Below are 24,962 nucleotides of genomic sequence, written 5' to 3'. Positions count from 1 at the left end.
ATACATGCTTCTACATACGTCTTCCCCCGATGTCTCTGTTCCTAATCTTATACTCTTTCTCCTCCTAGGTCCTCAACAGCTAAACATGCCCCTTATTACTAAACATGGGCTTCTGGGTGCTTTTACTGTATACTACCGCTTTGTTTTGCATAAACTGCCATGCATACTGCCAAAATATCTCCACTTTTTGTTTTCTTTTGTTTTACAGGATTATCCCTAAATGGAGCTGTATTAAATCAGATCATTTTCAACTTATATAAGAGTCAACTCATCTGCAAACCAAATTTGGTTGGCCTTTAACTCTTTCATAAGCTGGTCAAAGAGGTCTCCTACCTACATGCAGTCATAGACGTGACCTGAGAGATAGGTTTCCCCTGTTCATGTTGTTCTCTGTGTCTTGACATTGCCTGTGCCCAACCTCAGATGTTGCTCTTTTATTCTGCCATGTATGTAATTTTATGATTTACTGGCTCTCACAGTAAGAAGCAAGATAGTGAGAAGTGGATTAAAAGGTAAATGGAAGATGTTCCCGATGTCCTACATCCAACCCAGTGCAGAGGCAGAGCCTTGGAGGTACAGCAGAACTGGTGCTCCCAGTAGATAGCTTCACAATTATTCTTCCTCAGTTAACCAGTTGGTAAAATTTCACTTCCCAGGAGTAGAAGCAGTAACTGGGCAATGTACTTAAGTAAACTTCTATTTTTTCCCATTGGAAACCCAGTAGGGAACCAAAGCATTTCTGCTCTAATAAGCAGGCTGAGGTGGATCCTCCAGGGCCAGGAGAAGTGCAATCGGCTAGGAAGAGGGCTTATTAAAACCATGAAGCTCGGGGCTGGAGAGACTGCTCTTCTAAAGGCCCCAAGTTCAATTCCCAACAACCACATAGTGGCTCACAACCATCTGTATTGGGATCGAATGCTTTCTTCTAGTGTGTCTGAAGGCAGCTACAGTGTACTCATATTCATAAAATTAATAAATAAATCTTTAAAAAAGACTACGAAGGTCCCATAGCTGTCCAGCTCCACAGCTCCAGTGCTGTCCAACAAAATTTCCTATGAAGACCGGAACATTCTACTGTGTTTGCACTGGCTACATGTGGTTCCAACGTACTCAGGAATGTGACTGAAGAGGCAGAGAAACTGTGCCGCCCTTCTTATTGCATCTTGGTTTACATTTAAATGGCTGCAGGTGGCTTGTTGTGCTGAAACTGCACAGACGGGAATGTGTAGGCCTTGATCTTAGGAATAAATTCCTATAAAGGCAGACCCCATGGAGTGAGTGACAGCATGAGACACTTTCAGGTGAAAAGGTGAAATCCCCCAGTGGGTGTGGGTAGGGCTTTAGAGTCAATGAAACTCAAGTCAGCACTCGCCATGTTCAATTCCCAGCAAGTTGAGATTCCTTTTAGAACAACAGGTTATGGAGTCATTGTAGGTATTATCAGTGGAGCATCTGGAAGGTATCTTGTCTGCGCTGGTCACTAACACTGCCTCTGATCCTAGCTTCCTAACTTCACCTCTCATCATCTTCTGCATTTCCAGAGCTAAGCACCGGAATAGCACCACAGCCCAGATCTTGCTGTCCCGCTGTGAAGGATGAAGGGGGTTAACAGTACCTCCTGGGTTGGGTATTCACATTTATTGGCCTTTGAGCGCTGGAGGCATGGTTAACTGAGTGTCAACATGGATACTCTAATTACTTTTAGGGCGTGAAAAATAGAATTTGTTCTATAACCTCATAAATATGGCATTTCCTTCCACACCTTCTCTAACTACCCCACTGACAAAATGACCTAATAAAAATCAGCATCCTTGTTACACTGGTGGAAGCGAGATTCTCACCTCATTTTTGCTGTCAGTTCCCAGGAGTAAAAGTCTAAGGAGAGCCTGAGATTATCAGTGGAGAGCCCTTGTCTGGGAATTACGTAATTCCCACAAGGCAAGCAGCCAGAAACTGGGTTTGGCAGCTCACCAGGGTTTGCTGGGGGCTGACTTCTCTGTTTGTTTGGCTCTTTAGCAAGTAGCTTTTGTTTTGGTTTGGGATGTTGGGAGTGATGTTTTTAAGCTATGTAAGTATTCTCAGGTCTGCTTTCCTGCCTGCTATTGGGGAGAAGAGAGAGCACTCTTTGTTTGCGATTAGTAATGACCTTGTTATTCTGTGGCAGGAGGTGTTGGGAAATTCAGAGGTTTTGAATTTTAATCTAGCTCCATGATGGGTCCTTCTGATGAATTTATGTTTTAATTTTTTATCCATGTCTCAGCACGACCTACCTTATTAATAAATGAATACATAAACAAAATTCATGAACCTGGGCCTAGGGATTTGACACAGAGAAGCCTTACTGAGTTTCAGGGATGAGTTTTAACATCAGAGCCTCTCATCTTGTAATTTGTTACTTCCCAAGCAAAACCTTGTAATGAAGGAACAAAGTAGGTCACTCCCAGCTGTACCAGAGTAGCATGTAGTCAGGTGCTATCAAGAAAACCCCACAGCCTGTCCTGTCCACTGTTAAGAGGACACTATTATAGTTTTTATTTTGCTGACATTCCTGGAAATCAAAGTCCTGTGGGTGGACCGACTCTTCCACCCTTGTCCAACAGGAAGAAGGTGGAGTTCCCAAGCAACTCATGAAAGAAGGAGCGTATGAGTGTGGAAGTCAAAAGTCCTGGGAATCTTGTGGCGCCAATCTGACATTAATTTTTTATCATTTTCTGCTCTTTCTTGGGGTTTTGCTTTCTTGGGAGAATTGGTAAAATAGCATCGGTTAGTTCATCCTGATCTCTTTGAAAGTCACTTTGTACTCTTTAAAGAAGAAACAAAACCCAGAGTTCAATGGCTGTTTTTCATATTTAAATCACTTTACCAGTTTGCAAGCCCACCTCAGGTTTCGAAAGGCAGAAAAAAGCAAGTTATGACAATTTACAGTGAACCCATGTCAGTTCCCTAGGGGGAGGGGAGGAAGTAGGAACAATCACAGTGGCAGTTTCTTCAAAGACAAATACAATGAATGAAGGCTCAGAACAAGCAAAAAGGAAAGATTATATCCTAACCAGGTTACCTTTGGTCAACAATTGTAAATTCCCTTCTTATTGTCTCTTTCCCCACCTCTGTTCAGAAGGCCACCTGGAGGGCAAACCAGCTCCTAAATTGATGCCCAGAAAAACTAGAATGGAGTGTTTCCTGGGAGCTTATTGTCTGTCTATCCTTTGTTTAGTATTTGTCCCATAGTCAGGCTGGACTATGAGTTTCTGTAGAATGCTCTATAGAAAGAAGATGACCCACCACCTTGTCTTTGCCACCACCATCTCTCTACACTCCAGGTCACAGCCATATATCAGATAGTGTATGTAGCACGTGCACACTGGGTGTCCCATTCTCAACACTACACCAAGGCCCTGGATTTTCCCTTACTGTCACATCAGACTGAAAATATTCTCAGAGCTGAAAGGAGAGCCACAGGGCAGGCTCACAGGAGCAGCAGGACATCCCTGTCATGTCCTGTGACTACTGCAGTCTACTTTACTGGGTTTCCTCTCTAGAGTCCAGGATGATGCTATCTATCCACATAACTCTAGGGATATGGCATAGTGGAATGGCTCCTGACTAAGTCAGGCCTGGATCCCAAGCACGGTTCCTCCCAGAAGTGCAATCTTTAGAAAGCGAAGTACAATCTATTGAGCTATCAGTTCCCATATTAATTCATTTAGATGATGGAAACCTGATAGAAAGCTCAAATAAATGCCAAATAAAAAGTGCCTCACCAGGCATAGCAGCATGGAGGCACATGCTTGTAACCCCAGAACCTGGAAGACGATGGACACAGAAGGATGACGAGTTCAAGGCCAGCCTCAACTATACAGTGAGTTCAAAACCAACCTGGGCTACTGAGACCCTGTGTCAATAACAAGCAATAACGGGATCATTAACAATAAAAATATCTAATGTGATAGGGGTCTCTACAAATACTCATGCTTTATCTTGTTTTTATTCCCTTGAGTAAAACATTCAATGACTTTCTCAATGAATAAACTTGCATGCACTCTCTCTATTTCTGTCTGTTTCTCTCACATGTTTCAAGACAGGAGGAACAGAGGATTCAGTGAAACAAGTGCCCATCCAGCTGTGTACAGGAGATACTCAGTTTCCTGTGTCTTACTATCCTCAACTACAAAATAAGGAAAGATGCGGGATTTTAAAGCTTACATGAAAAATGAGTTGGCATACGACTGAGTACGAGAAAGGAAATCGTAACAAGGAGTCAGTCCTCAAAGCAGTCTGGGAGATCTGATCACAAAGTATAAAATGGCCAGAACAGCAAGGAGTGCTTTCCAGGTGGTGGTGGTGGGGGCAGCGGAGGAGGGGTGGAGTGGCACACACCTTTAATCCCAGCATTGAGGAAGCAAAGGCAGGTGGCCAGTATGGTCTACAGAGTGATTTCCAGGATAGCCGGTGCTATATAAAGAAACCTGGTCTTGAAAAACCAAAAATAAAAAATAAAAGAAGAGCAAGAAGGCTGCTGTTGAGAAGACTAGAGTGCTCCCTGCTGACTCCGTGAGATAGCCAGTCACACAGAGAGGGTGTAGGGAGACACACAGCTCAGTGTAGACTTTCCTAGGCGATGATTGGTGACAGGATCAGCAATTACACAAGCAGCAGAGGAGGCTGGAGATGACTCTGCTCCTAGGGTTCTTGGATGCTTGCTTAGTGGAGCCACACTGAAGAGGAGTGGGATGTGGAAGAGCCGCACACAGATCACACACACACTTCCTGTAGCTGCTGTCTACATCTGGATGCCGTGAAGGTGCTATTCCACCCCAGTTCTTCAACTACCCATTAAGTAGATAGAGATGGTGAATACCTTAAGAGGCATCCGTTTCAAATTGTGTCTTCTCAACAGACACAGAGCCCACACTGAGTGACAGGCAGAGTTCTTCCCTTTACCTGAGTAACTGACCCTTGTTACAGAACCCAGGATACTGAAGTGGGCCCAGGACCATGCAGGAATCATGCAGATTGGATAAAATGCCTTTTCTAAAAAGTGTTTTCTTGAACTAGAGTCTGGAAGACACCTGGCTGGGAGTCAGAAGCAGGGTGGTCCTGGAGAAGCTCCAGAGACTCACCCATTCTGTGCCCAGCACAGAATCTAAGCAGCAGAATTCTTCACATTTCTGGAAAAGGTGTTGGCTTTCAATTCCAATTCAACTTAATTTCCCCTTGAGATAGTCAGAGGTTGCCTGCTCTTGAAGGGGTAGAGGGTTGTCTTTGAGGCCTTGGCTGGTGACTCAAAAGCTCTTTCTCTCCATCAGGGTATTGTAGGTGTAGTGCTTGGAGATGGAGAAACGAAGGCAGCTGCATTATATTCAGTCGTTCAGAAAGATGGCTTTACATTCTCTAACAAATACTTGGCTTTAGATCCAGCCAGGATCGCATGAAATGAAGCCAGATATCTTTTGCCTATAAGGAAAAACAAAAAACAAAAAAAAGTCAACAAGAAGGAGCAGGAGCAGGAGAAAGAGCAGGAAGAGAAGGAGGGGAAAGAGGAGGAGGAAGAGGAGGAGGAGGAAGAGGAAGAGGAGGAGGAGGAGGAGGAGGTGGAGGAGGAGGAGGAGGAGGCAGACAAAGAAAGAGGAGGAGAAGAATAAGATTAGCCCTAACCTATTTTCTTTGCTCATAGGGCTCTTTGATTTTATCTCATGTGGAATGGCCGTACTCTAGCATACAGCTGCAGAACAGTAGAAAGTGAAAAAACAAAGAATTATAGAAGTTTTATCCCCAGAGTCTCGATATAAGAAATGAAATATTTTCTACAATTTTCTCAGATCCTCACACTGACCAGGTTTATTTATCTAGAACTCAAGGCCCGCATTGTGTACTCCAGGCCATTCCCACTCCGCTCAAACCAGTCAGCCAGTTCTCACAGTCAGACCTGCAACTGTGCAGCACTTAGGGGTGACTCAGGCTGTCCAACCTTTCCTCACTGTGTGTGAACGAAAGAAAAGTTGACCAGGAAAGTCTTGCTTCTGAGACCCTCTCTCCTTCTTTGCACAGAGCTTGTACTATCGAAGGAACCAGACTGTTCTTTACTTTTGCATCTGGAGGTACAGTCAGAATGGGCATTTTACCATTCTTAAATGGTTGTTGTTGGTGGTGGTGTTTGTTTTCAAAACAGGGTCTTACTATTCTATTACTATTCAAAACAGGGCCTTGACTGTTCTAAACTCACTGTGTAGACCAGGCTGGCTTTGAACTCACAGAGTTCCACTTGCATCTGCCTCCTGAGTGCTGGGATTAAAGGCATGCACTCCTATGCCCTACTCATACTGCATTTTAAAAAAGGTATACTTTAAGTTTTTTCTTATGTGATGTGTATGTGCCTGTACACACACAGGGAAGGCCAGAAGAGGCATTGGAACCCCTGAAACTGGAGTTATAGGTGATAGTGAGCCATTGTTTTGGTTCTGCGAACTAAACTTGGGTCCCCTGCAAGAGCAGCAAGTTCTCAAACGCTGAGCCATCTCTACAGACCCTCATTCTGTGTTTTTCTACTAACAAAATAGTGCTAATAGTGTCTAGTACTATTCCTGGGCATTCTTAGAGCGAACATGATAAGTACAGCAAAGTCTGGAGCTAAAGCTTTTTGCCAAAAGAGAGGCCAACCTGCAGCCTGTGCAGGTTCGGGAGACCCAAACCACCGGTACTAGACCCAAACCACCGGTACTAGATATACTCATTTGATTTAGTGGCTGCACCAGTCTGATCTTTTAAACGGTTTCCTAACAGAATGAACCAGCTCTTGGGAAAGTTGCTCTGACTGTAATTTGCTACTAATTGTAGTTTCAAATGAGCTACTCTGGGCAAGGCAGATAGCAAGACATAAATTCAAGCATCTGCTTTCAGGATGTCCTTGGATTAAGGTGAACTTCAGTATCCTTACTTCCTAGGCTTCTGGAAGGTGAATGATTTCTCTGCCATTTGTGTAGATAACTCTACTTCTCAAATTTAGGTTAAGTGCCCAAGTTATTGGAAAAGAAAAAAAAATGGTTCTAGATGGCACTTGAAACTCTGAAAAAGTCAGAGAGGCTAATTATATAGTGTACTTCTGATGTGCTTTTCCTTGGCTGTCCATCCTCTGTGAGGTTCAACTTTCCCCTGGCTCCTTACTTTTCAGGCCATTGTAACAGATTTTGGTCTATGGACCACACATTGAATTCACTAGACCCCAATCTACTGAGTCAGAATTTAGGGGTAGTATGGAGAAAGATGCCAGAATTTGGCATTTACTTGTTATTTAGGTCTGTTGGTTGTATGGGGTATTGTTGACTAAGTGATCCCAGGGCTGGGGGTGTAGCTGAGTAAAGAGTGCTTACTCAGCATAGATAATTTGCTGAGTTCCATTGCCAACACTGAAAGAAACAAAAGCCACACACCCCCAATCAAATTATACCCAAATTTGAAAACCTCTGCCTTGTAGAGAGTAAGGTCATTGTCAAGGGAGATTTTTTTTCTTTCTTTCATTTTTGGTTTTTAAGACAGTTTCTCTGTGTAGCCTTGGCTGTCCTGGAACTCACTCTATAGAGTTGGCTGACCTTGAACTCATAGAGATCCAATAACCTCTGCCTTAAAGGCATGTGCTACACCATCCAGGAGGGATTTCTGAATAGAATCTCCAGTGTTGGTTTGAGTGACATGGAGACTGGGGAGTCGGAGAAACAAGGATAAGGTCCCCCCCATCTTCGTCATCCTCTAGGCACCAAGCCTCCTCTGACATTCCTTGCTCTCTTGGCCACCAGAGACCTAGGCTGGCTAGGTTGGTTCCAGAGGGGGATTCAAGATCATGAAATACATTGCAGAGTTTTTCCTATTTTCACCTTTATCTTCTCTCATACACATTTCGTCCAGTGGCTGTTCCTCATGTCAGTCAGACCATGCCAGTCTGTTTATAAAGACCCTCATCCCTACAGAAAGCCTTACCTTTGCTCATTGACATCTCTCTGTCTTGCCTACTGAAGCTCCAACTCCCTTAGATCCCTTTTCTAGCCCCTTCCCTGAAACTGTGTTTTGCTTAGAATTGAGGATCCATATATCAAAATTCGTATTTAAGTTATATAATTTCCATCTTACCAGCTGCACCTTTAAGTCCTCTTGCCAAAGAGACCATCAGGCATTTCAAAATCTCCCTCAGTGGTCAGCACTGAGCACAGTTGCTGACTGATGAGACAGTTTCTCACCAGCCCCCCCAAAATTGTAGATTCGTTTCAGCAGTCTGAAGAGCTGGCAGCAACAACCGAGACTCAGCAGTGTTACATAAGAGTAAGAATCACATCAGGAGCTGGAGACACGGCTCAGAGGTTTTGAGCATGTGCTGCTCCTCTAGAGAAATGGACCACAGTCCCCAGCATCCCTAACAGGTGGCTCACAACCACTTGTAACTCCAGTTTCTGGGAACCAGTGCCTTCTTCTTCCAGCCTCTACAGGACTCTACATTAGTGTGCACATACATACAAATGGACACACATATATATGCACAACTTAAAGACTTGTTTTTAAAAAATTGCATCAAAGAATGCATAAGTTGTTTATTAAGGCCAGTTGTGTACCTCACACTGGGCAAGTTGCTAAGAGTATGGTTGTTCCCGTTTGCTCTCTGTTGCTATGATAAAACACCAAGACATAACAAAACCAAAAATCAAGAACAAACAAATGAAAGAACCAGCTTGGGGAGGATAGGCTTTCTTTCAGCTTACAAGTTCAGGTGACAGACCTTTACTGGGAGAAGCCATGACAGGAACTCATGGCAGGAATCTAGGTGCCGACATTGAATCAGAGCGTGGAGGAACACTGCTTACTGGTGTGTTCTCCATGGTTTACTTGGCCTGCTTTCTTGTATCAGCCAGAGCCACCTGCCCAAGCATGGCACTGCTCCAGTGTTCTGGTCCCTCCCATATCAGCTGAGAAAATGTTTTCACAGACTTCCTTATAGGCCACTCTGATGAGGCATTTTCTCAACTGAAGTTCTTCCCAGATGACACTGGTGTATATTGATTTGACAAAACTTAAGGATCACAATGGGAATGAGTAAACTTCTCTCTCTCTAAGAGCTCAAAAGTCCTCACACCCATCCTGGAAACTAATAGTTCTTCCTAATGATGACAGAAATTAATAAAAGATTATAGATTATGCATGGTAGGATAAAAATTACGAGGGTGGGGGTACCCTCGTCAGACCATGCCAAGGTATACTCTCGAGAAATTACACCAGGTAGCAGAGCTAGTGTAAGAAGTTTACTGGGGGAGGGGAAGAGAAATAGAGAGGGCAGAGAGGTAGGGTGCAGACAGAGAGAAAGAGAGAGAGAGAGACAGAGAGAGAGTGTGTGTCATGGAGACCTCAAAGAGAGAGATCTGGGGTGTCTTGGGGTTCTTTTATGTGTAGTACACACCTGGCATACCCAGCAGGCAATAGGTGATGACATAGGCTGCTGCTAGGTCCCTGAGAGCAGGTTAGTGGACAGGCCTGCAAAGCAGACCTGAAAAACACAAATAGGACCTCACCTTGCTGATGGGATCTGAAAGTAGGGACTGTTGTGAATCTGAAACAGACTTTGAAGTCAGGTCTAATATTGTGTAAAACTCCCTCATACTTATTTCCCAGCTACAGAAATAAAATTCACAAGCCTGTCCCCTGTTGGAAAGAGCTTGAGTCCATGTGGGTGAATTATGGAAACTAGGTGATTAACCTGGTTTATTCTGAATTGATGAAATCTCTAGAATTCTCCTTCGACTGCCTGGTCATAAAATGGGTTTGATAATAGAGCCCTGCTAGCCTCATACTGCGAAGATTAAGGAATGTAATATTTGCAACTTCTGGGAAGAAGGGAAAATCGGCTATCCAGTCTGCCAAGATTCAACCCTAAATGCTTTATTAACCAATTCCAGAGCAAATGTGAAGAGAGTGTGTATGTGTGCATGTCCATGTGTGTTGTAAACAAGAAACCACGTGTTACTGTCCCAGTGAGTTCCTAATAAAACTTGGTTGCACAGTTCAACTGCTCTCTTGTGCTTTTCTGTGAATTACAGCAAAGGAACATTTTAGGGGCCTCCAAAACAATCCTCTTAGGGAAATCTTACTGCTTATCACAAGACATGAGGTATTGTTTGCTTGAATAGCTTTTGTCTTCAATAGGCAAACTTAATAACAAGTAATTACCCTGAAAACTCAGTGGGTAGAAAAAGCAATAACATATGGAGATAGAGAGGTGTTTTTATTGTTTTTCTTTCCTGTGACTTGCACAGAGTGTGATATGTGCTTCTCAAGAGTGCGTAGGAAGGCACAGAAGAGGTGAGGGGAAGACACCAAAGGCGCTGGCCACTCTATATAGCTCTACTCGGTCAGATGGATTTTATTATGCAGACTTGCACATTGAAGACATTTCTCTTCAACCTTTAAAATGTTGAGATTCCAAATCGCACATCGTCAGACCCAGAAGACTTAAATAGATAACACACCTGACTTTACTTAACAAAACCCTTTCAGTGAGATCCGCAAATGTCTCTGGGTTAGCTGTGTGTTTCTTCTAATAGTCATTTAATAACGAAGGCATGAAGGCCAAAGATTCTGGTGTTTTAGAAATATTGCTTTTCTGGTCTGTTTGTGTGTTTCCCTTCAAATATAACACTTAGAAGGCAGTTCAACATGGTCACAGAATCAACTGACAGGGACTCATGAGGGCTTGCAGATGTCAGGGAGCCTTTAGATGTTGAACTTAAGTCCTCTGCCTTTATGCTATGACTGAGTAGCATGGTGCTCTTGTGGGAATCCTAACAGTGGGAGAGGGGCCTATCCCTGATGCTTTTATCTACTTATGGGATCTTTTTTTTTTAACCTACTGGGTTGTCTTGTCAAGTTTTGGTGTGGTGGTATGTGCCTGGTCTTATTGATGTCCCTGCTCTTTTCTGAGGGGAGGGGACAGTGGGAGGTTGTGAGGATGGATCTGGAAGAAAGGGAAGACAGAGGGACGGAGACTGGAAAAATGGAAGGAGGGGGAACTGTGGTCAGGATGTAATATATAAGAAAATAATTTTTAAAAAAAGAGTAATAAAAATATAAGAAAAAGAAGGCAGTTCATTAAGAATTCATACCTATACTTGCTTTCTATAACATATGCCCTTCTATTCTTTGCCCATCTAGAGTCATATCTTACCTGCTAAAAGCCTGTGAAGAAGGAATGAGTCTGACTTACCTCCCAACCGTGAAAACCAAGACACAGAAAGGCTCAGGAGTTTGCCTAAGGTCACAGTGCTAATCGTTGATAAGGAAGTGACTTGAATCCAGGCACAGAGATGCAGTCAAACCTCCTAATTGTCCATCTTACAGGCTGATAAAGAAAGATTTTATATTGAATGTAATTGTCTTTGAATAGTTAGGAAAAATGTAATGTGTCCCTAGGCTTTCTATAGGCCGAATTTCAAGACTCTTGTTTAGCTTTTAATGATAAAGGAGTCACGTGTTACCTCATGGCTAACTACATGCCATGAATAAATCAGAAACACCTAATTTGAACAGCCTAACTCAGAATTTGCAATGAAAGCAAGGGCGAGAAAAATGTTTGAGAAAAAATGTTCAGAGGAAAAGGCAATAAGTAAAAATTGACTCCCTGGGGTAAGTGGACTCTCCTCTTTGCAATTTACCCAAGTGCTGGGAGGTGACTTACAACTCCCAGTCTTCTTTCAGATGCAAGCTAAAAAGTGCTTCATTTAGCTGCTCTTGCCAGATAAATTATGACTTCAAAGCAGCGACGTCTCCATTCAGAAAACGGGTCACTGACAAGAGCTCGAGGGTCTAAAGAAAGTATAACAAGCAAAGAAATATGGCAACAAGAAAAATGAGTCCTTAGCCTGGGTTCCACCTCCCCTCATCCATTTCACGCAGTATTACAGAAAACCTCATTCTGCCCTGTCACAGATGGAGGGCACCTGCAAGAACAGACTCAATTCCATATACTGGGTCTGGTCTACATGGAATGCCACTGGGAGAAGGAGCCCTGTACTTCTGTGAAGACTGATCCCTCTCACAATGTGCCTCTAATGGGCTCAGGCCCTCCGTGGTGGTTGGCCAAGAAATTAAAGCTTCAACTGAGGCTGGGAATCTGGGCCCAAACCCCTGTCAGCCTATAGGTACTTCTTGCTGGGTGAGTCAAGTGGCATATTTCTGCCCAAAGTAGGGTTTCCGTGAAGTAAAGGGTGAGTGTAGTTTTACAGGACAGTGCTGAAGTGAACAGGAAAAGCAAATGTTTACAAACTGAGGAAGACAGACTGCTTCAGAGAGCATCAACCCATGCCAGCCCCTCTACAGGGGTGGCCACATAAAGCCTTAAGATGGCAAGAGATAAAACATCACTATGTACTATGTACAACCCACCCTCTAGTGCAGTGGTGAAGAACTTGTTAGAGAGTTCTGTTCCTCTTTTGGGCGGAACCTGTAGTTGTTAGCCTGGCAAAGGGAGGCTGGAAGAAGCCTGCCTCAGGTGGCATTCTGGGGTGTGTCTTGGTGTGGAGCCCAGCATTGCAGCCAGCTGAGCCTGAAGCACAGTTGAGCCTCAGACCAGACCACTTGGCTGCTGTCCTGATGTCTTAGCTAGCTTTTGCTCTCCTTTCTCTCCAATCTGGCAACAGTTAGAACTTTTCCTCCCTGAACTCTAACCCCCAAGGAAGCAAACTTGCACGTAGAGCTGGGGAACGGGTGCTACAGTTCATGACTTCTTGTGAGTCCTACCCAATGGCTTCACACAGTCAGTGTTGGTTCCAGAGCACACTTTGTGTCGGGCTCTCTAGGTGATGCTTGAATTGGCTCTATGAAGATTATATCCTTTGTTCCTACTTTTGAGAGAAGAGAGATAATAAGTTCAAAAGTGGGTGGGATTTACCCAAGAGCCACTAGGTAGTGGAACCTGGACCCAGTCCTTCAGGCAGGTCTACTGTCCATGCAGTGTCAATGGCTACAACAGTAGAAAGCCATCTGGTGCTGTCTCCACATGACATAGTGGCTAGGGCAAGGGAAGCTTCATCTTCTTCTGGGACAAAATAAGGAATAGGCCAAGATCAGTGTTCCAACTCTTCCTGGAGTCTAGGTTGAAGCACAAAAACACTGGAAACAGGTGCAACCCCGGGAAATCCCAGAGTGTGGAAAGAAGAGTGGAGTTAGCTTGAAGCCCAATGTGGGGAAAGGGTTGGATATATGAATACAGCTAGGTTGAAAATGAAAACCACAGTTAGTTCTTTCATCCTTGCTAATAGATGTGGTATCAGAATATAAGAGATGGTTGGCTTAGCGGGAAGAGGAACTTGCTGCCAAACCTGATGAACTGACTCTAATTTCCAAGACCCACATAGTAGAAGGAGAGAGTGGACTCACACAAGATGTCCTCTGGTTTCCATTCATCCTCTCTGTGGAATAGACATATACATTTTCTCTCCCTCTCCCTCTCCCTTTCTCTTTTTCTCTCTGTGAGTAGACAGACAGACAGACAGACAGACAGACAGACAACAGAATTGACACAATGGAAAATAAATAAGGAAATCAAATCAAAGGCAGAGGGGAAATCATAAGAGCTTGTCTTTTTTATGGTGCAAAGATAAAACTTCTATCAATCAGCACTGCAAAGGATCTGGCCTGATTTCTGTCTGGCTGTGACAACAGCCATGACCTCATCCATTTTTGGCCTTCAGTTCTAGGTTGGTTCAGCAACTATCCTAACCAATGTCCTCTACTAAAGAATCAATCCATTGGCTCCTACTCAGTATGAACTGCTCTGACAACTGTATAGATACAGTATATACAGAAACAAAGATGCTGGGGAGATGCCACATTAAGTTATTAGCTTTCTTGTCAGAAAATTGTTTTATTTCAGTACTCTTACAAACTAATACATGCAAATGTTTTAATTTCATATATTATTATTGTGTCTGTATGTGACGGGTGTGTATGTATGTGTTATGTGCTTGAGTGCAGATATGCATGGCATAGCAAGCTTGTGGGGGTCAGAAGTCAACTTTTAGGAGTTGGTTCCTCTCTTCCATGTTGGGTTCTGAGGATCAAGCTGAGGTCCTCAGGCATACACTGCAAGGACTGTTACTGCTGAGGTATTTCACGCCACCACTTCCACAAGTGTTTCCACTGACATTTAAAGAACAATGCAGTGGATGAGTATGCCTGAACCTTCACACTGGGCTGCTTGGGGTTTGCTCTCATTAAACTGTAGCCAGATCAGATATCCACCGTCTGGGCATATCTTCCCTTTGAGGAGGAGCTCAAATCATAGCTTGCAACAGCAGACTAGCCCGAATACTTACCCTACCCCTTTCCTTGCTTCTAGAGTTTAGGAAATACTATAGGCTTGACCACAAAAGTCTAAGGTTGTGTTTTCAGTGTATTCTGTCTTAGCGAATGAGACTGCCATCCACGTTAAACATGGATAGTGCAGAGGAGACACACATTGCCATCCTGTATCAAAACTTATCTTTCCAGCCTTATGGAAAACTCTGGAGTTTCTCTGAATGTTCTGTGATTAATTTTTAATAGACACCAGAAATGAAAATGACAGCCGCTGTGTGGAAGAAAGAGCCACGGGGAGCCGGTCTATACGTCACTTACCTAGAAGATGCCAAGGGGAGACGGAGGCTCATAACCTTCGCAATGACATGCCTTTTATTTAATGCACTCAGTGATTTCATTAGACTGCCAATATAAATCTTAAAAAAAAATAAAGTAAAAATGTGAGCAAAGTCAGCGGGGGTCCAAGTACTGATGTTATTTCCCCTACTGCTGGATAAATGATTTCCCCCACCACACTGCAGGACATGCCCTCATTAGTATGCATGAAATGAGAGCACTAAGCATTGGGAGATTTACAGTACACTATGTCCGACTTCATTAATAAGAGAGGGAGCCCATTTTTAGGGGAGGAGTCAATATTCAGTCCCTACATACTTGTTCAATTAATATCATAAATCCATCACATGCGGGCAACTTTAAAAGGCTCCACCTCATTTTCTCTACCTATTACAGCCATATTGTCTGTACCTGCAGATTAAGGTACGGAAGTTTTAATTTATATATTTATTTATAGACAGGATCTTATGTATCCTAGGCTAGCCTCAAACCTTTTCTGTAACCCAGGAAGACCTTAACATTTGGATTCTCCTGTCTCTGCTCCCTGAATGCTGAGCTTACAGGTGTGCACAACCAAGCCCTGTTTACACAGGGCTCAGAATCCACCCCGGAGTTTTATGCATGCTAGGCAAGCATCCTGACACCTAAGCTACACCCCCAACTTACCCTGCCATGACCTTTAAGTGGCAGATGTAATTTAGCTATAACCTTAAAGTCTGTACCCAGTGCCCATCTTAACTTCCATTCAGTCAATATTAAATAATATTGTGCCAGTGAGTGGCACAGGTCATCCCAGGTTCAGAAGACAAAGCCTGGCTTGCTAGTAACACTCAGTGAAATAGATAAGGCAAGGATATAAAGGAAGATGAACGAGAGATTGTAGAAATACATAAATAACCAAAAGTGCCCCAGGCCACAGCCGTGGAGGGTGGAAGCACAGGAGGAGGATGGTCTGAAGTTTCAAATGGAATTAATGCCTGAACAAGTATCTAACGACAAATAGCCACCCCCACCCCCAGAAGGTTTTGGAAACTAGTGAGAGTAAGTGATTAATAAATTTTGTAAAAGAGTTAATGGCCCATGCTTGTCAGGCATGGAAGGAAATAACAGCATTTCAGGTGGAGGTGCGGGGGGTGGGGTGGGGGTAGGGTGGGGGGTGGGGTGGGGGGTGGTGGTAAAGGTCAAATGGTCTTGATGTTTCTTGAGAATTATGAAGGAGACCATGATTTGAATGAGAAAGTGATGAAAGGTGAGCTGGAAGGGAATTATTAAGACAACAACAAGAACACACAAACAGAGCAACTTGGTCCTGAAAAGAAGAAAGTAACCTTCCAAGAACTATTCACAAAACCCTGGAGATGCATCAGCCTAAAGGGCAGGCTCATACATAAGCAAGTACAATAGGAGAAATACCTTGAAAACCACTAGGCATTGTTCTCCGCCTTGTTTACATGGCAAAAACAAAACAGAGCCAGGTGTCTCTGCAGCAGGATGTATTTCTCTCCCCTTGGAATAGTGAAAGTTCTGGAGGCGGGTGGTGGTGTTGGTTGCACAATGATATGAATGTATTAAACGTCATTGAGTTGTATGCTTGACATGATTCAAATTATACGATTCCATCGTGCATATTTTACAACAGTCAAAAAAAAAAAAAAGCGTTTCTTCAGCATTCAAGAGGTAGAAGCTAGGAAACGGAGAGGTCGACTTGATGTACATAACAGACTGTAGACCAGCCTAGGCTACACAGGGAGACTTTATTGCAAAACAAGGGTCTGGGATGGAACTCAGCCACAAAGTGCCTGCCTGGCAAGTGTGAGGCCCTGGCTTTGTCCCTCAGAGTTACAGAAATATTCTAAAGTATTTCCTGAAGGCCTGAAATGTGTAGAGTTTAGCTCAGGGAATGTTGGTAATCATGAGCAAGGTCACTGAGGTTTATTTTTCCTTGTTGTTCTCTCTCTCTCTCTCTCTCTCTCTCTCTCTCTCTCTCTCTCTCTCTCTTTCTCTCTCTCTTCCTCCCTCCCTCTTTTCCTCCCTCCCTTTCCCTCCCCCTTTCCCTCCCTCTCTCCCTTTCCCTCTGTGTGTGTGTGGGTGTGTGCGTGTGAGGTGTGTGTGTGTGGTGTGTGAGGTGTGTGTGTGTGTGTGTGTGTGTGTGGTTTGTGTGTGTGTGGTATGTGTTTGGGTATGTACCACACAGGTGCATATGCCTGCAAAGAGGCCAGAAAAGAACATCAGGCATCCTGTCTATCATATTTCACCTTAATTCCCTGAGACTGAACCTGGAACAAAGATGGGAGTCAGCAAATCCCAGTGATCCTCCTGTTATGGCCACACTCAATTACAGGAGTGCTGAGGATTTGAACTTGGGTCCTTAAGTTTACATAGCAAGCACTCATACCCACTGAGTTCTCTTTTTTAACAAGATATAAATATATGCAAGCCTTAAACATGCATACAGGTCTTTGTTTGGTTTTGTATGTAGGCACTAATGCCCTAATCCAGCACCTCCACCAAGATGTTATCATGCTTAACATTCTAGTGGGTCCCTTCTTCGTCTTCCCAGGAACTGATCGCCCTCAAAGCTAACCACAGTTCTGATTCCCACCATTTTAGTTAGGGACAATGTGTGCTTATCCTCATGCTTCCTTGATTTTATGCAGTGGCCCCACCCCTTATTGCCACACCCACTTGGGTTTTGTTGTTCGTTTTTATTCTATAACTGGCTTAGAGCAAGACCAGCTTCCATCTTCAGTTCCCACAGGTCAGCATTAGGCATTGTGTAACTAAGCGCTCTGCAAAGGCCCTTTCTCACTATGTCAAGGAGTAGGCTAGGATGTTAGCTCATCTGAGGCAGCATCCTCCTTCATGCTCCCTGTGTGTTGGCAGAATTAATTACCTTGCAGCTGTCCTATGAGGTCCCCAAAGGCTTGTTGACTGTCCTTCAGTCCCTTTCAAGGACATCTTCTGTCTTGCCACTCATGGCCCCCTAACCCAACAGAGCAGCTGAACTCTTCAAGGCTAGGTAAAGTGGGATTTGGACTCTTGTTTCTCAAAAGCTTGCCTAGTTAGCTCAAGCCCACCCATGCAGAGCACTTTCCCTTTTGGCTAGCTCATCAACGGAGTTTGGACTTTAATCTCATCTAAAAAATCTCTTTGACATATAACAACATTTCACGGCATTTACAGTCCTGCCCACACTCGAGAGGAGAGAATTATGACTGGCCCATAGGGTGAGGGACAAGAATGTCAGATCATCTAGAATTTTACCCTTTTCAATTGCTTCTTCAGTATTTTAGCTGACCACAAATGCAGCATGACCATTATTCAAGACATTTGCTGCAGAAAACTAAGAAAACGAAGTCAGACAGTGGTAGTGCATACCTTAAATCCAGCTCTCAGGAGGCAGGGGCAGGCCAATCTCTGAGTCTAGCCTGATCTACAGAGCAAGTTCCAGGACAGCCAGGGCCATACAGAGAAACATTATCTTGAAAAAACAAAATAAAAAAATTGCAGTCAAAACAGAAATTAATATAATGTTTTGTATTATAAACAGATGTAGTTAGAATTTCAGTTACTCTAAAACTTTATAAATACACATATGTAGGTATGTATTGACTAATATTAGGTGGTTAACTGAGTTTTAGTCTGGGTCTTCACTGGGTCCTTTGAAATCAATTTTCATTTTGTAGTGCTTTTATTTATATAACAATATTTTAGTCTGCCAAACTAAAGTATGCAGACAACATGTTTTCTAGTTTTACCTGTTATTACTTAGGGTTTTATTGCTGTGAACAGACACCATGACCAGAGCAACTCTTATAAAAACGTCACTGAATTAGGGCTGGCTTACAGGTTCAGAGGTTCAGTCCATTATCATCAAGGCAAGGACATGGCAGCATCCAGGCAGGCGCAGTCCAAGAGGAGCTGAGAGTTCTACATCTTCATCTTAAGGACACTAGGAAAAGACTGGCTCCCATGTGGTTAGGAAGAGGGTTTCATTGCCCACCCTGATAGTGATACACATCTTCCAACAAAGCCACACCTATTCCAACAAGGCCACACCTCCTAATAGTGCCACTCACTGGGTCAAACATATTTAAATCACCACAATCTCTATTGCTGAGACAAATATCATAAACAAAGCCATGAGGGGAAGAAAGGATTTATTTAGATAGTTCTGTGTCTTGAACATCATTGAAGGAAGTCAGGGCAGGAACTCAGCAGGATCTTAAAACAGGAACCATTGAGGAATGCTGCTTGCTGGCTCAGACATTCATAGGCTTTTACTCAGCTAGGTTTTTGTATACTGCCCAAGACCAATTGCCTAAGAACGAGCCCTCCTACATCAATTATTAAGCAAGACAATCTCCCATAGATATTTCCATGGTCCAGTCTGATTTAGGCAAGTCCTCAGTTGAAGTTTCTCCTCTCAGATGACTCTAGGCTGTGTCAAGTTGACTATCAAAGCTATCAGAACAATAAGCATCAGAGTATTATAAAATCCTTCTTTCTGCCTGGCACACATGGAGAAACTGACCCGAGAGGACTCCCATCAGCTTTATTAGAAACTAGGAGACATAACTAACTAAAAACTAAACACTGAGGGGCTCAGAACTCAGTTTTCACAAACGATTCTTTTCTCTCTTTTTAAATCAGCAATGGTAATTAAGGCTTTCATAAAAATCTCCATCTCCCCTTCTCAGAGCATATAGTGGTATTACTTTCCCCTGTCCTCAAGTAGTATAATCTGTGTGACTTATATTTGTTATAAAATAGGAACCAACTGATAGGTGGCATTCTGGGGACATAATAACAAGTTTTCAATTTGAAATACTAACTCTGCCCAGATGTGAGACTTAGTGTGTAACTTTTCTCTGCTAGCCAGGTGCCTGGGAGGTCCCTTCTGCTGTAAGGTCACATTGATAAAGAAATTATTTCTCTGCTCAAGCATTGAGTTGTTTCCTTAAAAAAATACATATATGTGTATAATATACATATGCACATACACATGCAACATATATGCCATGTACATCATATATTCACATGTATGATATACATGTGCACATGAACACACATACACACACATATATGTTCCGTGTATGTGTGTGTGCATGTTTATGTGGACATATATGCATACATGGCACAGCTTGTACATAGGTCAATAGATAACTTTCTAACGTCGGTTCTCCACTTCCACCATGTGGATTCTGGGAGTGGAACTTGGGTCATCAGGCTTGGAGCCAGGGACCCTCACCCAGTGAACCATCTCACTGGCCTCAGAGTTGTTTCTTACTGTAGCATAATCTAACCTCATCTGCCTAATGCAAAACAAAGGTTTGGGAATTGGGTGGCTAACTTGGTTTGCCGATTTAATGGGATTTATAATCATCATGAGAACAAATCTCTGGCCATGTCTATAAGGGGTTATGTAGATAAGGAAAATTGAAGGACAAATTTACTCTAATTGTGGACACTATCGTTCCATGAGTTGAGATCATGGGCTGAATAAAAAGGAGAAAGTAGGGCTGGAGAGATGGCTTAGTGGTTAAGAACACTGACTGCTCTTCCTGAGGTCCTGAGTTCAATTCCCAGCAACCACATGGTGGCTCACAACCATCTGTACTAGGATCTGATGGCCTCTTCTGGTGTGTCTGAAGACAGCAACAGTGTACTCACATATATAAAATAAATAAATGTTTAAAACAAAAAAATGAGAAAGTGTGTTGAACACTAGAGTTCATCATTGCTTTTTGCTTCCTGGTGGTAAATGTAGTGTAATGTTTCCTGCTACTGCCATAGCTTCTCTCTTGGCTTCTTATCCTTGTTGCGATGGCAACATACCAGCCAAAAGTGACATGGTGAAAAGGGGGTTTGTTTTATCTCACAGCTCCAGGTTATAGCCCATCCCTGAAGGGAAGTTACAGTAGTAGGAGAGATAGCAGGTCATAGTGTTTTGTATCCACAGTCAAGGGCAGAAAGCACTAGACATGAGCATGTCAACTTACCCTTTCCAATGTATACAGTCCTGATCTCCAGCCAGCAAGGAATTCTTGATATTCTGCTCACAGTTAATAAGGCCCCTCACGTTACTAATTAGCTTCATCAAGGCAATTCCTCAGAGACATTCTCAGAAACTAGGCTCTGTCTATATTATACCTCATAGGTGTGCTTAGAGGCCTGAAGTTGAAACATTATACTGACTGTGATGCCATCTCTGCCTTGGTGATAGCCTGAGGAACTGACAGCACACAGGTGTGCTTCCTTCCTTAAGTTCACAGTCGGCCATTTTATCCTAGCAATAAGACAAGTAAGGGATATAGAGAAGAATCTGTCACTGATTTGAATTCTCGTGTAATTTTTGAATAAGTGTATATACAGCTAAAGTAGTAACAGGAGTACTTAGTGTCCCCATAGAAATCTGTCCTCAGAGAACGCCTCCTACCTGTATAACTTAGTGGAGGAAAAAAATCTGGAAACTGCCGAGCATCACAGTGATACCAGTTAGAATTTAGAGCCCTCTACTTACCTTAAAAATTAAAAATTGTCCTTTTCCAGTTCCTCAGATTAGTTAGAAGCTGACATGAAAAATATACAAACATTTGTGCACGTTGTTAAAGCCCAATCCTACTAGAATTTCTGTTTTCCTAAAAAATTATTAAGTGTATATTCACTGTGCAAAATAGTCAGTTTCACTGTGACATTTATGTACATACATATAACGTGCTTTGTATTCACAGACTCTCTTAATTCTCCCTCATCCCCCTAAAATTCCCTTCTGAAAGTAGGGCACCATAAGGGATTGCTTTTAATATATATGGATATGCCTTTATGAGCACTCAGCCCTTCACAATCATGTCTAATATGAATTTTCCATGGCTAGAGTCTTCTGACTCAGTCCTGGGCACAGTTCGTACTCGTGAGCCTAAGGCTTATATGAGGCATACGTTATGCTGTTAACACAAAACAGATAACAAACAAAACCCCAAATCATCAATCCAGCCTTGGGCAGTAAGTGATAACAGAATGCTCTTAGAAATGCTAAATCCTAGCTTATTAGGTGGCACAGTTACCTCATTGGAGTCGAAAAGGCTTTCCTGGTATTCATTCATCATCCATTGTTGCGACTGGCCTGATTTCCCTTTTCCAGGTAGTCATACCTCCAATGAGCCACCATGCTCTGAACCAGATAGAATGTGACACTTTTCCCATTGAGGATGAATATGCAGCTTGAGTCTAAACCAGTCGCTACCACCTCTCCCCTAGCACAGAAATTGCTTCAAGAGTGCATGGTACAAAAGCTAGGCCAGCAGAACTGGGGACAGCTTAGTGATTAGGAAGAAAGCGTCTTGCTTTTTGTTAGCACTCCCCACAATGGCTATCTCTCAGACTATGCTAGGACACACATGGAATTTGTCAGCAGCCAAACCAGATGACACCTACAGATGAGACCACCTCACAATGAACCTCACTTTTGGTAAGAAAAACCAGTACCCCCACCCCCATTGATGACATTGTTGAGCCTGAGAATTAAATTCACCCAGAGTTGCATCCTGCTTCCAGATTTTCAATAATATGCACCGATATGCATATTTTTCTTTCTTCTTCTTCTTTTTTACATTTATTTACACGTGAGCTACAGTGTAAATGTGGTAAGAGGACAACTCCCAAGACTGTCAGTTCTTTTCTTCTCCCATGTGGGTTCTGAGAATCAACCTCAGGCCATCAGGCTTGGTTGTCAGTGTCTTTACTCACTTCCTTGACATCTTTGTGGCCTGATAAACATGCTTTGAATGTTTGATTAAAACAATATTTCTTAGAATTTCATTCCTCGTATCTGACGTAATCGAGAACAGATATTAATAGAATGACTAGAAGCCAGTTGCCTAAAATTCAGATGGAGAACAAAAATCACAAAATAGTTGTCTATTTCAGTGCTGGGTATGCTAGCTTTGTGTCAACTTGAGCCTCCAGGAGAAAACTCCACCGTAAAGATCCAGCTGTAAGGCATTTTCTTAATTAGTGATTGATGGAGGAAGGTCCAGCCCATTGTCAGTGTGCCATTCCTGGGCTGTTGGTCCTGGTCTAAAAGAAAGCAGGCTGAGCAGACCATGGGGAGCCAGCCAGTAAGCAGCACCCCTCCATGGCCTCTACAACAGCTCCTGCCTCCAGGTTCCTGTCCTGTTTGAGTTCCTGACCTGCTTTTGATGATGTACTGTTATTTGGACTATAAGAGAAATAAACACCCTTTCTCCCCGGGTTGCTTTTGATCATGGTGTTACATCACAGCAGTGGCTCAAACTAGGACATTGACCATGAGGCTAAGTGCCCTAAAATGACAGATAATGCTGAATTGTTTACAGTTCTATCTAAAGTACAATGGACAGAATGGTAAATCTAAATATTCTTTTTAGAAGTTTAGATGATCATCTAAGAGATGATATTGTGATTAAGAAGGAATTGAAAGAAAGGAAGGAAAAGGGAAAGAAAAAAAGAAAGGGAGGGAAGAAAGGAAGGTAATAGAAAGTAAGAAAAGTTTTACTAATAAATATAGCAAACACTACCCATTGCTTCCTGTATTAGTGTATCTATTCACACTTCATAGTATCTTATAATAATGTTTTATTTATTCCCATTTCAGAGAGTGAAGAAGATAGGATTATCAAAGTAAGCCATATCCTAGTACCTGGATAATAAAATCACAGGTCAAGCCACCACACTTGCCTTCAGGGTGAGCATCGCATCCCAATGCTATTGTGGTCTTTTGGGTCCTTTAAGGCTTGTGTAGCAGTCCACACCACTGATATAAGGCATTCTTTGGGTATGCTCTGTTGCATCCACTACAATACTTTGGATGTAGCCAAATATTCAGATAGGGATGTTCCTGGCTTAGCTAATGGATGAACACTGTTTATGAATGAATTTTCTAAGGTCCACAGGTGGGGATCTTCTGCCAGAGATCTGCCCAGTTTCTAACTACTTAACTTCTGATATTGCTGGGAATCCTAAGTTTCTTTTCTAGAAACAGATGCTACAGTTCTCCCTCAGTTTTTTTCCTAAAAAGAGAGGCCATTACAGGATGAAAAGGTCCCCATTTGAAAATTTTGGTTATCATATATAAACCAATATATCATATTATATATATATATATATATATGGCATGTGTGTGTGAACATATTCCAGAGTAAATATGAGTAAGCAGATAAACATAAGACATTGAAAACTTAGTCCTTGAGCTAACAGTGCCTGCTGCTGCCATTGCAAATGTGAAGAGAGGTCTTGAGTGGGGAGAGGCTGCGTTTGGCTCCTGACTTACCACCAGGGGTGTCTGAAGGTAACTATTAAAAACAACACCAAATCCTCAGAAGGCAGAACTTCTTCTCAAACCTTCGTTTTCCCCCCTTTCTATATTTTCCTCCCTTTCCAAAAAAAATCTCTCCCACCCTGCCCCCTCTAGCTCCAGCTCAGATCTCCCTCTCTAGAGAGTCACACAATCCAGTGGGAAACAGGGCAAACCCCAGCCTTTGTGTCTTTCTTTTATAAAAGCCAAGCCCTTGAGGGAAGAGATTCTCTATTCACACCCTGAAGAACCAGAATGAAGAAGTTCCCTCAAACTTCCCAAATCCTCTGGGCTTAGAGAAGAAGAGAAGAGGCAGAGGTCTGGAGCCAGTCCCAGGATCAGAGGGGGGCAGAGTCCCACATTAAGCAGCCCACTAGGAAGGCTGCCAGCCTGGAAAGGGATGGCCACATTGTGCGCATTGACAGAAATATAAGCAGCTTCACAAAGATCCCCAAGCTCCCAGCATGACATGGGAACAGCAGAAGACCATTAAAACCAAGGACAGAAATGACAAGCACTCAGCCTATCCCATCTGTAGCAAAACAGAGAACCCACTGTCTCTTGGCCCCCAGCACTTGGCTCTTTGGGAGATGCCAGAACTGGGGCCTAGCCCCAGGGAAGAAATTAGACAATCCCAAAACAAACTAAAATTCCATTGTTTTATATGTTGACTTGCTTTTCCATGGACCCAGTGGAGCAGGCAAATTATAATAAGATCTCAAGTTCAGATAAAGAAAGCAAGCTGCTGAATCACTGCTCACAGACCTGAGTTTAGTATACAGAGGTCAAGGCTTCTTCAGAAGAGCAGGGCGAGGTGATCCCTCTGGGAAAGTTTAGGGTTTCCCAGACACAGAATAGAGCCTAGTGAATCAGACCTTGAACAGAAAGAAGTCAAATGCAGTGGCGTACTACAGACAGACAGAACGATCTGCTGCCAGTCCCCGTGAATCTTCATGGAAAGGGG

General features: G+C 43.0%; 1 long non-coding RNA gene across 3 annotated transcripts; it reads right to left on the bottom strand.

Annotated features, from left to right (window-relative positions):
• Positions 1–812: 812 nt before the first annotated feature.
• LOC134482947 (uncharacterized) lies at positions 813–23,758 on the bottom strand. Of its 3 annotated transcripts, none has more exons than XR_010059709.1 (4): positions 18,043–23,758; positions 14,647–14,744; positions 11,237–13,497; positions 813–5,454 (listed from the first exon to the last, which is right to left on the bottom strand). It is a non-coding gene; the product is annotated as an uncharacterized LOC134482947 (long non-coding RNA). The 3 variants fall into 3 exon arrangements; XR_010059708.1 differs by having other exon boundaries at positions 11,237–11,371; positions 18,043–23,757; XR_010059707.1 differs by lacking the exon at positions 18,043–23,758 and having other exon boundaries at positions 11,237–11,371; positions 14,647–16,641.
• Positions 23,759–24,962: the final 1,204 nt, after the last annotated feature.

Source organism: Rattus norvegicus, chromosome 18 (assembly GCF_036323735.1).
Source record: "Rattus norvegicus strain BN/NHsdMcwi chromosome 18, GRCr8, whole genome shotgun sequence".
NCBI lineage: Eukaryota > Metazoa > Chordata > Mammalia > Rodentia > Muridae > Rattus > Rattus norvegicus.
The sequence above is the reverse complement of the archived record's forward strand: the minus strand, read 5'-3'. Positions and strand labels throughout refer to the sequence as shown.